Genomic DNA, 12,568 nt, shown 5'->3' with positions numbered 1-12,568 from the left:
TCACTGATGCTCAGGATGTCAATATTTATTCTTGCCATCTCATTTTTGACCACATCCAACTTACCAAGGTTCATGGTTCTTACATTCCAGGTTCTTATGCAATATTTTTCTTTACAGCATTGGACTTTCCTTTCGCTTCCATGCATATCCGCAACTGAGCGTCCTTTCGGCTTTGGCCCAGCCGCTTCATCAGCTCTGGATCTACTTGTACTTGTCCTCCGCTCTTCCCCAGTAGCATGTTGGACCCCTTCCGACCTGAGGGGCTCATCTTCCAGCGTCATAACTTTTATATGCCTGTTTTCTTTGCCCATGGAGTTTTCTTGGCTGGGATACTGGAGTGGATACTGGAGTGGTAGATCAAATATTATATGCTAAAAGAAGATTCTTAATCCTATTAGTAGAAAGCCACTTCCACCCTTCGGAGGAGGTGGTGTTGCGGGCTTCGTGCCCCAGCCCCCACATGATTGGGGGGGATTCCAGGCTGCGTCACCTCCTGACCAGCCAGTCAGCTGGCTCTGGGGGTGTGGCCTGCCTTATTTAAAGCAGGACGCGGCTGGTGACCCCGGAGGAGTTCCTAGTGATGTGCATCAGCAGGACTCCCCCTACTGGTGGTTAACCCTTCCCAGACTTCAAGTGGACGGGCTGAAGTTGAATATAGTCAGTTAGGACCAATGCCTAAGCCAATACCACTCATCACCTGTAACCTATAAAGTTGTGGCCTTATTTAGCCCATTAACCTTAATAATTGTGTCATGTGCCTTTATTTCCACGGGGGGGGGGGCGGGAACTCGCCACGCAACTGAGCTGTTTTGAGAAAGGGCACACGCCACACCTGAAATGCACATTTAGAGCACATGGTTTTCCTCCAAGAATCCTGGGAGCTGTAGTTTGTTGAGAGTACTTGGGATTGTAGCTCCCATGAACGGGAGACAGCAGCCCCTGACATTCTTTGGGAGAAAGTCCCTGGCTTTAAAAGCGCATCAAATGTACCATATTTTTCGCTCTATAAGACGCACCAGACCACAAGATGCACCTAGTTTTTGGAGGAGGAAAACAAGAAAAAATATATTCTGAATCTCAGAAGCCAGAAGAGCAAGAGGGATCGCTGTGCAGTGAAAGCAGCAATCCCTCTTGCTGTTCTGGCTCCTGGGATAGCTGCGCAGCCTGCATTCGCTCCATAAGACGCACACACATTTCCCCTTACTTTTTAGGAGGGAAAAAGTGAGGCTTATAGAGCCAAAAATATGGTACTTCAAATGTATTGTACAGATCGGTGTGGTAGGAAAGCAAAAGGGGGTAGGGAGAAAGAAAGAAGGTAAAAGCAAGGGTGGCGAATGGAAAAAGTTGGAGGGAGCTGAACAGTGAGTATAGCAAGGGGGCAAGCATGAGCAAACACAGCTCTGTGAGTTTATAAAGCAGCATCTCTGATGCAGCCGAGGAGAGTACTAAATGGAAACATAAGCCCCATTATTCATTTGCATCACTTGTTGTACGTGCAAAAGAGCTTGTTCGCTTATAGCGAACTCTTTGTCAGTACAAAAGCTCCTGCGAGAGGTCTGTGCTGCGTCTCAGTGCGAACAAGAGACGTCCTGCTGAGCCTGTTCTCAGATCTTGAGTGGAGAGGCAATTCCTGTCACCGAATGACCTTGAGAAAGTTGCAACTTTGGAGTCAGAATTTGGTGGAAACAAAGCATGGAAGTAACAGATGAACAGCAAAAAAAGGACATGAGTTCAACCAAAGCATCAGATCGTCCTCAGAATGGAAGTTCCTCGTGGAGATATATGCCAAGGAATGGAAAATAAGCGAGATCATGCAATCTGTTCCAAGAAGGAAAAGTTTTTTAAAAATAAATAAAAGAAGGTGGAAATGCCAAGGAAGAGTCTAAGATCTGCATATATTTTGGACGGGTAATCATTGTAGCATTCTTGAAACTGTCCAATCCAAATTTTTGAGGCAGATTTTTTCTGTATCACCTTGTGTCCCAAATACAGTGGTGCCTCGCAAGACGAAAAGAATCCGTTTTGTGATTCTCTTTGTCTAGCGGTTTTTTCGTCTTGCGAAGCAAGCCCATTGACGGATTAGCGCTATTAGCGCTATTAGCGCTATTAGCGCTATTAGCGGCTTTTAGCGGCTTTAGCGGCTTTTAGCGGCTTATCTGCTGATCGGATCAGCTATTAGCGGCTTAGTGGCTTAGAAAAAGGGGAGGGGGAGGGAAAAAAACCCAGCAGGAACTCGCAAGACATTGTCGTCTTGCGAAGCAAGCCCATAGGAGATTTGTTTTGCGAAGCACCTCCAAAACGGAAAACTCTTTCGTCTAGCGAGTTTTCCGTCTTGCGAGGCATTCGTCTTGCGGGGCGCCACTGTACAGCATTACGACTGGAGGCAAGTCTTCCCTCTGTAGAAGCTCAGTCCTGGCAAAGAACTCTTAATTATTGGCTCCGTCTAAATCTAAATCCACCCGGTCTACTGCCCTTAATGACACAAGACCCCCATTAAAGTGCATGGTCTAAAATTGTGCAACAAAAATTCCTCTCCTGCGGACTCCACCCACATCAGCTTCTCACAATGGGCTTTATTAAAGCAAAAAGGCTAATTGGACAGCGTTTGAAGGACAGAGCAACAGAACAATCTGGCCATTATAAAGAAACGCTGTCCTTGATATGCCTCCCCCCCCCCTTCTCAGTTTGATTCCCTGGCACCATATTTCCCTGGCACCATAAACTAACTATCCCAAAATACAGACGTGCCTTCACACTGGCCAGATTGGATGTGATGCCCTCTGCCATACTTGAGGGCAGATACAAAAATTCCAACTGAGAAACAACTCTGCCCCTGTGGAGATGGCAATAGAGATTATCGTATTGTATTGTATCGTATCTATGTTTCTGTGGCCCTTTCGACTTCACGTGCATCAAACTGAGCATGTGCAAAGACCTCTTAGCCTGGAATGAAGTCTGCAAGCTGCAGTCTCGCTCCAGATGGCATGGAATGAATGCATTTTGCTCTCTACTAAAACTTTGCAGAGCGCAACCACTTGGTCACACCTGCCTCATGAGTTTCTAAACATTTCAATCATGGTATAGTCACCCTCTGGTCAGTATGATCCATCCAATTTCAAGTCTAGTTATTGAATCTGGAGCTGCATCTTCATCTAAGCAGGCCAAATAATTTCTCCTCTCAGTTCCTTCTACCCCGCCTTTTTTTACCCTGAAATATCTCGTGCAAAAAAAGAGATCCCTGATGAATATGTATAACCACACTGAATGCTCATAAACAATAAAATGAGACTACAAAACTTGTTAGCAGCTGTTACTGAGCCAAATACATGCCTGTCTCTATAATTATGTCGGGATGTGAGTTATACCCAAAGATGCCTCACTCCTCCATTCAATGAGCCGGGCTCAGAGTTCTAGCTCATAAAAGGAGGATTTTAGTTATCATCGCCGCCTATATTGCAGATTTGATTTTCGCATTGGATAGGAAAGGGAATTGCAATTTATTTTTATCTTGCGTTATTGCTCACACAATTCAGTAGTCACTGGGGTTCGATCTGAGGAGGAGGCAGAAATATCCTCAGACCAGCACAACATCTTAAGGACGTCAGAAGATTAAACTCCCTCCAGCATACCAGCGGCCAGGAGACAATGGTCCCATTTGAACACCATACATATGAAGAGCTATCATACTGTTTCAAATGTTTGTGGTTTTCCCCAAAGAATTCTGGGAACTGTAGTTCATTAAGGGTGTTACGAGCTGGGTGTAGGAGAGACTCTGCTTCCCTCCCAGACTTACATTTCCGAGAGTTCCCCAGGAAGAGGAACTGTTTGTTAAAACCACTCTGGGAGAGGATTAGGAGGTCGAATCGTAACAACTCTTGGCACCTTTAAGAAACTACAGCCCCTAAATTTCCTGAGGGTAGCCATGGCTGCTTAAAGCGTTATCATAGTGCTTCAATTGTATGGTGTATAGCAGGGGGCAGCAAACTTTTTCAGCAGGGGGCCGGTCCACTGTCCCTCAAACCTTGTGGGGGGCCAGACTTTATTTTGGGGCGGGGGGGTGGTGGAAATGAATGAATTCCTATGCCCCACAAATAACCCAGAGGTGCATTTTAAATAAAAGGACACATTCTACTCATGTAAAAAGGGATGCGGGTGGCACTGTGGGTTAAACCACAGAGCCTAGGACTTGCTGATCAGAAGGTTGGCGGTTCGAATCCCCGTGACGGGGTGAGCTCCCGTTGCTTAATCCCTGCTACTGCCCACCTAGCAGTTCGAAAGCCCCTCAAAGTGCAAGTAGATAAATAGGTACCGCTCCAGCAGGAAGGTAAACGATGTTTCTGTGTGCTGCTCTCATTCACCAGAAGCGGCTTAGTCATGCTGGCCACATGACCCGGAAGCTGTACGCCGGCTCCCTCGGCCAATAAAGTGAGTTGAGCGCCGCAACCCCAGAGTCAGTCACAACTGGACCTATTGGTCAGGGGTCCCTTTACCTTTACTCATGTAAAAACACGCTGATTCCTGGACCGTCCGCGGGCCGGATTGAGAAGGCAATTTGGCCGGATCCAGCCCCCGGGCCTTAATTTGCTTACCCTTGGTGTATAGCTTAGGTCAGTGGCTTTGCATCCTTTTTTGGTGCCTTGGGCGTGGGCGTCCAGGTGGGAATAGGGACTGGACATGGAGGGTGAACAAAACCTGCTGCACCAGCCCAGCCCTCACGGCCGGCACCACTGGGCAGGCATGGGGCACAAAGGCTGCGGTGGAGGAAGCCGCTCGGGCACCTTGGGCGGCACGCCCAGGGACAAGCCGAGCTTCCCATAGGGGCAGGGCACACTGTAGGGCCTCTGGAATCCGCCTGCCTCCTCCCACTCCACCGCCCTACAGCTGGGGGGGGGGAGACAGCGGGCAGACCGTTTAGGCAGCGCAGAGCCTGCGTGCATCCAAGCCATTGTGTTTCTGCCAGGAAAGACCCATGGCTCGGGCACACTGCAGGCCCCGCGGTGAGTGCCGCCCGACATTTTGTCACCCCCTCAGAGGGTGACAGGGGCATTTGGCAGGCCCCCAGCTGGCTCCAGCCACCGCCCGGTGTGCCAAGCGAATTCCAGTCCTTGGTGCTGCATGAATCTGTGGCCTGCGCTTCAGAAGCTAGGGCATGCTACTCAGCAGATTAAATGCTTTGCAACAGAAGTAGCAGGAGTGGCTGTGTGAGCATATTTAAAGGTAAAGGTAAAGGGACCCCTGACCATTAGGTCCAGTCGTGGCTGACTCTGGGGGTGCGGTGCTCATCTCGCTTTATTGGCCGAGGGAGCCGGCATACAGCTTCTGGGTCATGTGGCCAGCAGGACTAAGCCGCTTCTGGCGAACCAGAGCAGCGCACGGAAACACCGTTTACCTTCCCGCCAGAGCGGGACCTATTTATCCACTTGGACTTTGATGCGCTTTCAAATTGCTAGGTTGGCAAGAGCTGGGACCAAGCAACGGAAGCTCACCCCGTTGCGGGGATTTGAACCGCTGACCTTCTGATCAGCAAGCCCTAGGCTCAGTGGTTTAACCCACAGAGCCACCTGTGCCCCTGTGAGCATATTTACAAGCAGTTTATTCAGCATAGGTAAAGGTAAAGGGACCCCTGACCATTAGGTCCAGTCGTGCTCGACTCTGGGGTTGCGGTACTCATCTTGCTTTATTGGCTAAGGGAACCGGCATACAGCTTCCGGGTCATGTGGCCAGCATGACTTTTCATACATAGCATGATACATAGCATGATGTATGCTATTCAGCATACATCAGGACAAAAAGAAACAGGTCTGATCTCCTTTGTGTCCAAAGCAAAACAGCTAAAGCAAAACGGAAGTTCCCATCAAGCTGTACTGGAATGTAAACAGACATGTGACATACAGCAATTCCACACGTCTGTTCTTAAGGTGGAATGGAATATCCCAACAGTGATACCCAGGGCGACCGCACCCAGCACACTCCCCTTCATCCGTCTCTGCACAGAGGCTACCTGGTTCTGCACTGCGCTGCCTCTCCATCTGCTCACACAGATAGAAACCTGCCCTGGCCGCCATGGCCCTTGGCAGGAACATCTCCCCAATGCTGGCCAGGCGGCCATTCGGCAAGGGGGCCCGGGGCATGGTGAGAAGGCCAGGCCAGGCTCTGGGGGCCAAAAACCCTCAGTGGCAGAGAGGACGGGGTTCCCTGCATGGGGGCGTCTGCATCGCGCCCCCTCAAAATCATGCGCCTGGCCCTCCCCTGCTACACCCCTGCTTAAGTGGCTGAGAAAAGCCACATACAGCTCTGTCCACTCCCTGCCCCTCAGTATCTGCTGCCTGAGGCCACAACCTCACTCTGCCTCATGGAAGGGCTGGCCGTGGTTGCATTGTTATTTAGTTGTTTAGTCGTGTCCGACTCTTCATGACCCCATGGACCAGAGCACGCCAGGCACTCCTGTCTTCCACTGCCTCCCACAGTTTGGTCAAACTCATGCTGGTAGCTTCAAGAACACCATCCAACCATCTCATCCTGTGTCGTCCCCTTCTCCTTGTGCCCTCCATCTTTCCCAACATCAGGGTCTTTTCCAGGGAGTCTTCTCTTCTCATGAGGTGGCCAAAGTCTTGGAGCCTCAGCTTCAGGATCTGTCCTTCCAATGAGCACTCAGGGCTGATTTCCTTCCGAATGGAGAGGTTGGATCTTCTTGCAGTCCATGGGACTCTCAAGAGTCTCCTCCAGCACCAGAATTCAAAAGCATCAATTCTTCGTGGATCAGCCTTCTTTATGGTCCAGCTCTCACTTCCATACATCACTACTGGGAAAACCATAGCTTTTACTATACGGTGGTTACATTACCAGGGAATTATGATAGTATTGCAATCCCTTTCTTAATGATCCCTAGCATTAAATTCACTTTTCACAAGCCTGTTGATACAGATTTCTTGTTTGCAGGTTCAGTGGTACCTTGGTTCTCAAACGCCTTGGTACTCAAACGCCTTGGTTCCCAAACTCCAAAAACCCAGAAGTAAGTGTTCCGGTTTTTGAACATTTTTCGGAACCCGGATGTCCGATGAGGCTGTCGGTTATTGTTTCTGGGGCACCTGCACCAATCAGAAGCTGTGCCTTGGTTTTCGAACATTTCAGAAGTCCAACAGATTTCCGGAACGGATTAAGTTTGGCGCTTTTGTTTTTGCTATTTATTTTGCGTTTTTGTTTCTGAAGCTTTTTCGGTTCATTTGTTTTTGTGACTGTGTGAAACCCAGTTCAGCTACCGATTGATTGATTCTGTGACTGAGGAAATGGATAAAAGGCCCCCCCCCCATTCAAACAATGACTATCATCAGTGCAGATAAGAAAAAGATAATAATTTCAATTTTCGTCATCTACAATATTGTCTTATTTATTTTATAGTACAGTACATGGATTAATGCTTTCATTTATGGATCAATGGTCTCGTTAGATAGTAAAATCCATGTTCAATTGCTATTTTAGGGGTTGTTTTTAAAAGTCTGGAATGGATTAATCCGTTTAGCATTATATTCTATAGGAAAGAGTGCAAACACTTTGGTTTTGGAACAGACTTCTGGAACAGATTATGTTTGAGAATGTGATGGCCTGGGACTCGGGCTTGGACTCGGAACCGGAGGAGTCTCAGTCTGCACTGGATCCTTTGCCTCAGGCATCATCTGAACCACGCCTGGGGCCTGATCCTGAAGAGTCCCAGTCTGCACAGATTCCCCTGCAGCAACCACCAGCTGGGCCAAGTCAGGGGCCTGATCCTGCCCTGGCTCCAGATGCGGGGATTATCGTGTTGCCTCCAGCTGAGCCATCACTCACAGTTGCTCCGGTTGGGTCAGGAGAGGCTGAGGTGGCCTCTGGGTCTAGTAACCCACCAACGTCTCCCGAGCTGCAGAGACAAAGGTCTGAGAGAAGGAGAGACCTGAGTACTCGCAGGAGGAGTGCTCACCTTCGGGCGAAACAGGGAGGTGAGTCGCCGGGGGATCAGGACCGGCCGTTACCCAAACAAAGATAAAAGGCTGTCGGACCCTGCCCCAGGTTGTGGGAGCAACATTGCTGTATGCTAGATCCTGCACCTGTCCATGTCTGGTTTCCTGCCTTGTCTCCTGCCTTGGTCCTGTCAGACTGACTCCTAACGGAACCTTTGGATTCTGGTCTGGTCCTGGATCGTGTTTCACGGGTTACCCCCGGGCCCAGCACAGAGAACCAAGGTACCACTATACTGATGTTTCTCTTCCTCCCTCCCTCTCTCCCTCCCTCCCTCCCTCTCTCTCTCTCTCTCTCTCTCTCACACACACACACACACCCTCTATTTTTCACCTTCTTTAAGTAGGCAAACCACTTTGATAGTTCCCATCAGAGAAAAATTGTCAGCTTCTCTGAAAGGCAGCGAGAAGCAAAATAAAACCAAATCAGACGTTTAGCCCTCTCTGATTTGATCCATCCCTCATTGCGTTTTATCTTAAATTCTCAGAAATTAAGCGTGGAGTCAAATCAGCAAAAACAATCTTCTTGAGTCAGACAAATATTACAAAAACATCCCACTCTAAGCTAATATTAATTGGATCAGATTAATGGATGTTAGAAAGGAGGTGTGTAGGAACTCACGAAAATAATTTAATTGCATTGCACTTGCATGGCATTATAGGTTTATATATTAGATGGCTTTGTTGAAACATTGATTTTTTTTAAAAAAATGGAATATTATTAATACATTTCTTGGCATGACAAGATTTTTAATAAACTTTCTGAAAGTGTAAAAGTAATAAGACAAGACATTTGGAGAGTATAGGTGAAAACACCTAAAATTTAAACTAGGGGTGAGGATTTTTCCCCCAAGCTACATTCTGTTAGAAATCATAGAGTTGAAAGGGATCCCAAAGATCATCTAGTCCAACCCCTGCAGTGCAGGGGGTTCTTGGGCACCTCCTGAGATCCACAGGCTAGTGGCAGGTGGGAGTTGTTTTTCACTGTAACATTCAGCCATTAGGTTGCTGCTTAGTGTGGTGTAGTGGTTAAGAGCGGTAGTCATGTAATCTGGGGAACCGGGTTCGATTCTCCGCTCCTCCACATGCAGCTGCTGGGTGACCTTGGGCCAGTCACACTTCTCTGAAGTCTCTCAGCCCCACTCACCTCACAGAGTGTTTGTTGTGGGGGAGGAAGGGAAAGGAGAATGTTAGCCGCTTTGAGACTCCTGAAGGGGAGTGAAAGGCGGGATATCAAATCCAATCTCTTCCTCCTCCTCCTCCTCCTCCTCCTCTTCTTCTTCTTCTTCTTCTTCTTCTCCTATGGTTCTGGCCAGTTTTGCAGTCAAGCCACACACTTGCATACACCACACTGGCCTTGCTGATAATGAGTTTTACAGAAATTACCTGCCACTACACAAACTTAAATGTTCTTGTTGTGTCTTTCCTCCACAGTGGAACCCAAGACAGCACTCATCCAGGCAATGCCCCTACCCAGGCCTGCTTAGCTTCAGCAAGGAGGTGACCCCATGTGCCTTCAGACCATGCCTTGAACTGGGATGCTAAGAAGACAAGAGGAGAGGAGAGGGGAAGGGAGGTGAAGAGGCAAAGAGGGGAAGTGTGATGGCCTGGGATTCGGATTCGGATGCTGAACCTGAGGAATCCCAGCCTGCACAGGATTCCCTGCCTCCAGAACCAGCTGATCCGGGGCTGGGGCATGAGCCTGAAGGGTCCTCACCTGTGCTGGATCCTCAGGTGCAGGCACCAGCTGAGTCTGCTCTGGCTCCTGAGGGGATGGAGGACCCATTGCCTGCAGGTGCTCCACTCTCAGCCCCGTCAGGGGAAGCTGAGGTTGCCTCTGGGTCCAGTAACCCTCCAGCCTCTCCTGAGCTGCAGAGGATCAGGGCAGAGAGGCGGAGGGAACTAAGTTCCTGCAGGAGGAGTGCTCGCCTCCAGGCCAGGAGAGGTGAGTCACCTGTGGATCGGGGCCACCCTGTGCCCCGGGGCAGATCAAAGCCAGCCAGCCCAGTCCCAGGTTGTGGGAGCAACTTTGTTGGTTGTCAGTTCCTGCCTGAACCCTGTCCTGCTTCCCTGCTGGAGCTCCTGGCCTCACCCGACTACCTGCCTTGCATCCAGCTTCAACTTCTTCAGACTGCCTCCATACAGCAACTTCGACCTTGGACTGGACTCCCTGGTCCACTCAAACTTGCCCCCAAGGAATCTCACAGGATAGATGCGTCCCAATCATTCAAGCAAATAAGGAGAAGACAAGAAACAGAAGAGTGCAACAGAACTGTGCCCACCAGCATTTCCCAGCATTTAGAGGCATCCTGCCTTTGATAAAAAAATGTGATTTTCTATATATGAACCATGAAGCCATAAAGAAAGGAAGCTGCTTCATATATGGTCACATCATTGGCCCAACAAGCTCAGTATTGTCCACAGTTGCTATCAGCACCTCTCCAGGATTTCAGGCAGCGGAATACTCCAGGCCAACCTGCGGATGCCAGAGACTGAATTCGGTGCCTGATGCATCCAAAGCAGATACTCTACTTCCCTTTAGCATTTGCATGAAGATAAGAAGAGCTTGCTGGATCTGGCCAATGCCCCATCTAGACCATAATGATGTCCTGACAGTGGCCAACCAGATGATTATGGGTAGCCCATCACCTGAGCACAACAGCACTCTGCCCATCAGCTGGCATTCAGAGACAACACTCTGGCATTCAGAGACAAATCCTCTGCCAGTGGAGGGAGAAAATCGCCATTGGGGCTAGCAGCCAGTGGTTTTGTTGTTCTTTAGTCATTTAGTCATGTCCGACTCTTTGTGACCTCATGGACCAGAGCACGCCAGGCACTTCTGTCTTCCACTGCTTCCCGCACTTTGGTCAAACTCATGCTGGTAGCTTCGAGAACACTGTCCAACCATCTCGTCCTCTGTCGCCCCCTTCTCCTTGTGCCCTCCATCTTTCCCAACATCAGGGTCTTTTCCAGGGAGTCTTCTCTTCTCATGAGGTGGCCAAAGTCTTGGAGCCTCAGCTTCAGGATCTGTCCTTCCAGTGAGCACTCAGGGCTGATTTCCTTCAGAATGGAGAGGTTGGATCTTCTTGTAGTCCATGGGACTCTCAAGAGTCTCCTCCAGCAGCCAGTGGTAGTCTTCTCCAAAGTGCTTGCCTTGCCTGCAGATGCACTGGGGTTCAATCCCTGGTGTCTCCAGGTAAAGGCTGGGGAAAATAACCTGAGACCCTGAAAGGCTGCTGCCAATCAGTGTTGACAATATTGGTGTCAGGCATCAGAGGATCCAACCAGTAGTGTGGGGAGGGGGGCGGAGGGGGCGGGACGCCCTGGGTGCCACTCTGTTTGTTGTTGATTTTTTGCTTTTTATTAGTTTTTCATTTAATACAGACAAACAAAATACAATAAAATTCAACAGTCATTTACCCACATTCTTTCCCAACACTCTGCCGAGCATTGACTTCCCTCCCTCCCTCCAATAGGTTTTCTTTATTCAGTTCCATTTCCACAGTTTCTTATTATATCCAGTCCTATCTACATCGTAAGATTTATTTCAGTCCTGCCAGAGTCTTCAGATTTCTACAATTATTATTTATTTAATCCATGAATTTACTCCCTTCTCTTTGGAATTTTGTTTCCTCCTGATTTTGGATCCTGCAGGTTACTTTTGCTAGTTTTTGCCTAGTAATTGGCCATATATTGAAATTTTGAAATTGAAATTGAAATCCTTTATTGTCACTTGTACAACTTGTATACAGTGAGATTACACAAGCACCCCCCACTCAGCTCTCTTAGTCTTAATTCCCCTCGTTTACTGACGTACACACACCAAACTCAAAAGTCAGTTGCCCTGTTGTTATCTTTTCATTCAGCAGCCTAACAGCCCACGGATAGAAGCTGTTCTTTACCCTGTTGGTGCGACTAATTATGCTTCTATATCTTCTGCCCGGGGGCAGGAGATCAAGAAAGTGCCGGCCAGGGTGTGAAACATCTCTGACAATTTTCTTCTCTCTCCTGAGGCAACGTTCTTCCGCTATTTCATCCAGCAGATTCACGGGACAGCCCATAATATATTGTGCTGTATTCACAACCCTCTGTAGGCAGTTCCTAGCAGTTGATGTCAAACCAGCGTACCACACCGTGATGCAGTAGGATAGGACACTTTCTATTGTGGACGGGTAGAAGGAGATCATCAGATGTTGATTGACATCGTTCTTCCGCAATACTCTGAGGAGATGGAGTCTCTGTTGGGCTTTCTTAACCACCTGGGTTATATTGATTTTCCAAGTAAGGTCTTCACTGAGATAAACTCCTAGGAATTTAATATGGAATTTGCCATATCTCATTGGCAGAGCATTTGCCTTGCATAAAGAAGGTCCCATTTTAAATCTCCAGGTAGGGCTGGGAATGTCCCCTGTATAAAACCCTAGCTCCTCCAATGGTCTGACTCTGTATACAGCAGATTCAAATGTTCCTGTTTTCTTAAAGCATTTGTTATTTCATGGAAGGCTGTGGTAGTCAGGGAACCCACTAGGTGGCAGTGTTGCGCAGCCATGAAAGATCTTTTATGTTTGCAGGTCTTA

This window comes from Podarcis bocagei (genome assembly GCF_964188305.1).
Source record: "Podarcis bocagei genome assembly, chromosome: 8".
NCBI classification, from domain to species: Eukaryota; Metazoa; Chordata; class Lepidosauria; order Squamata; family Lacertidae; genus Podarcis; species Podarcis bocagei.
Note: the sequence above shows the minus strand (reverse complement) of the source record.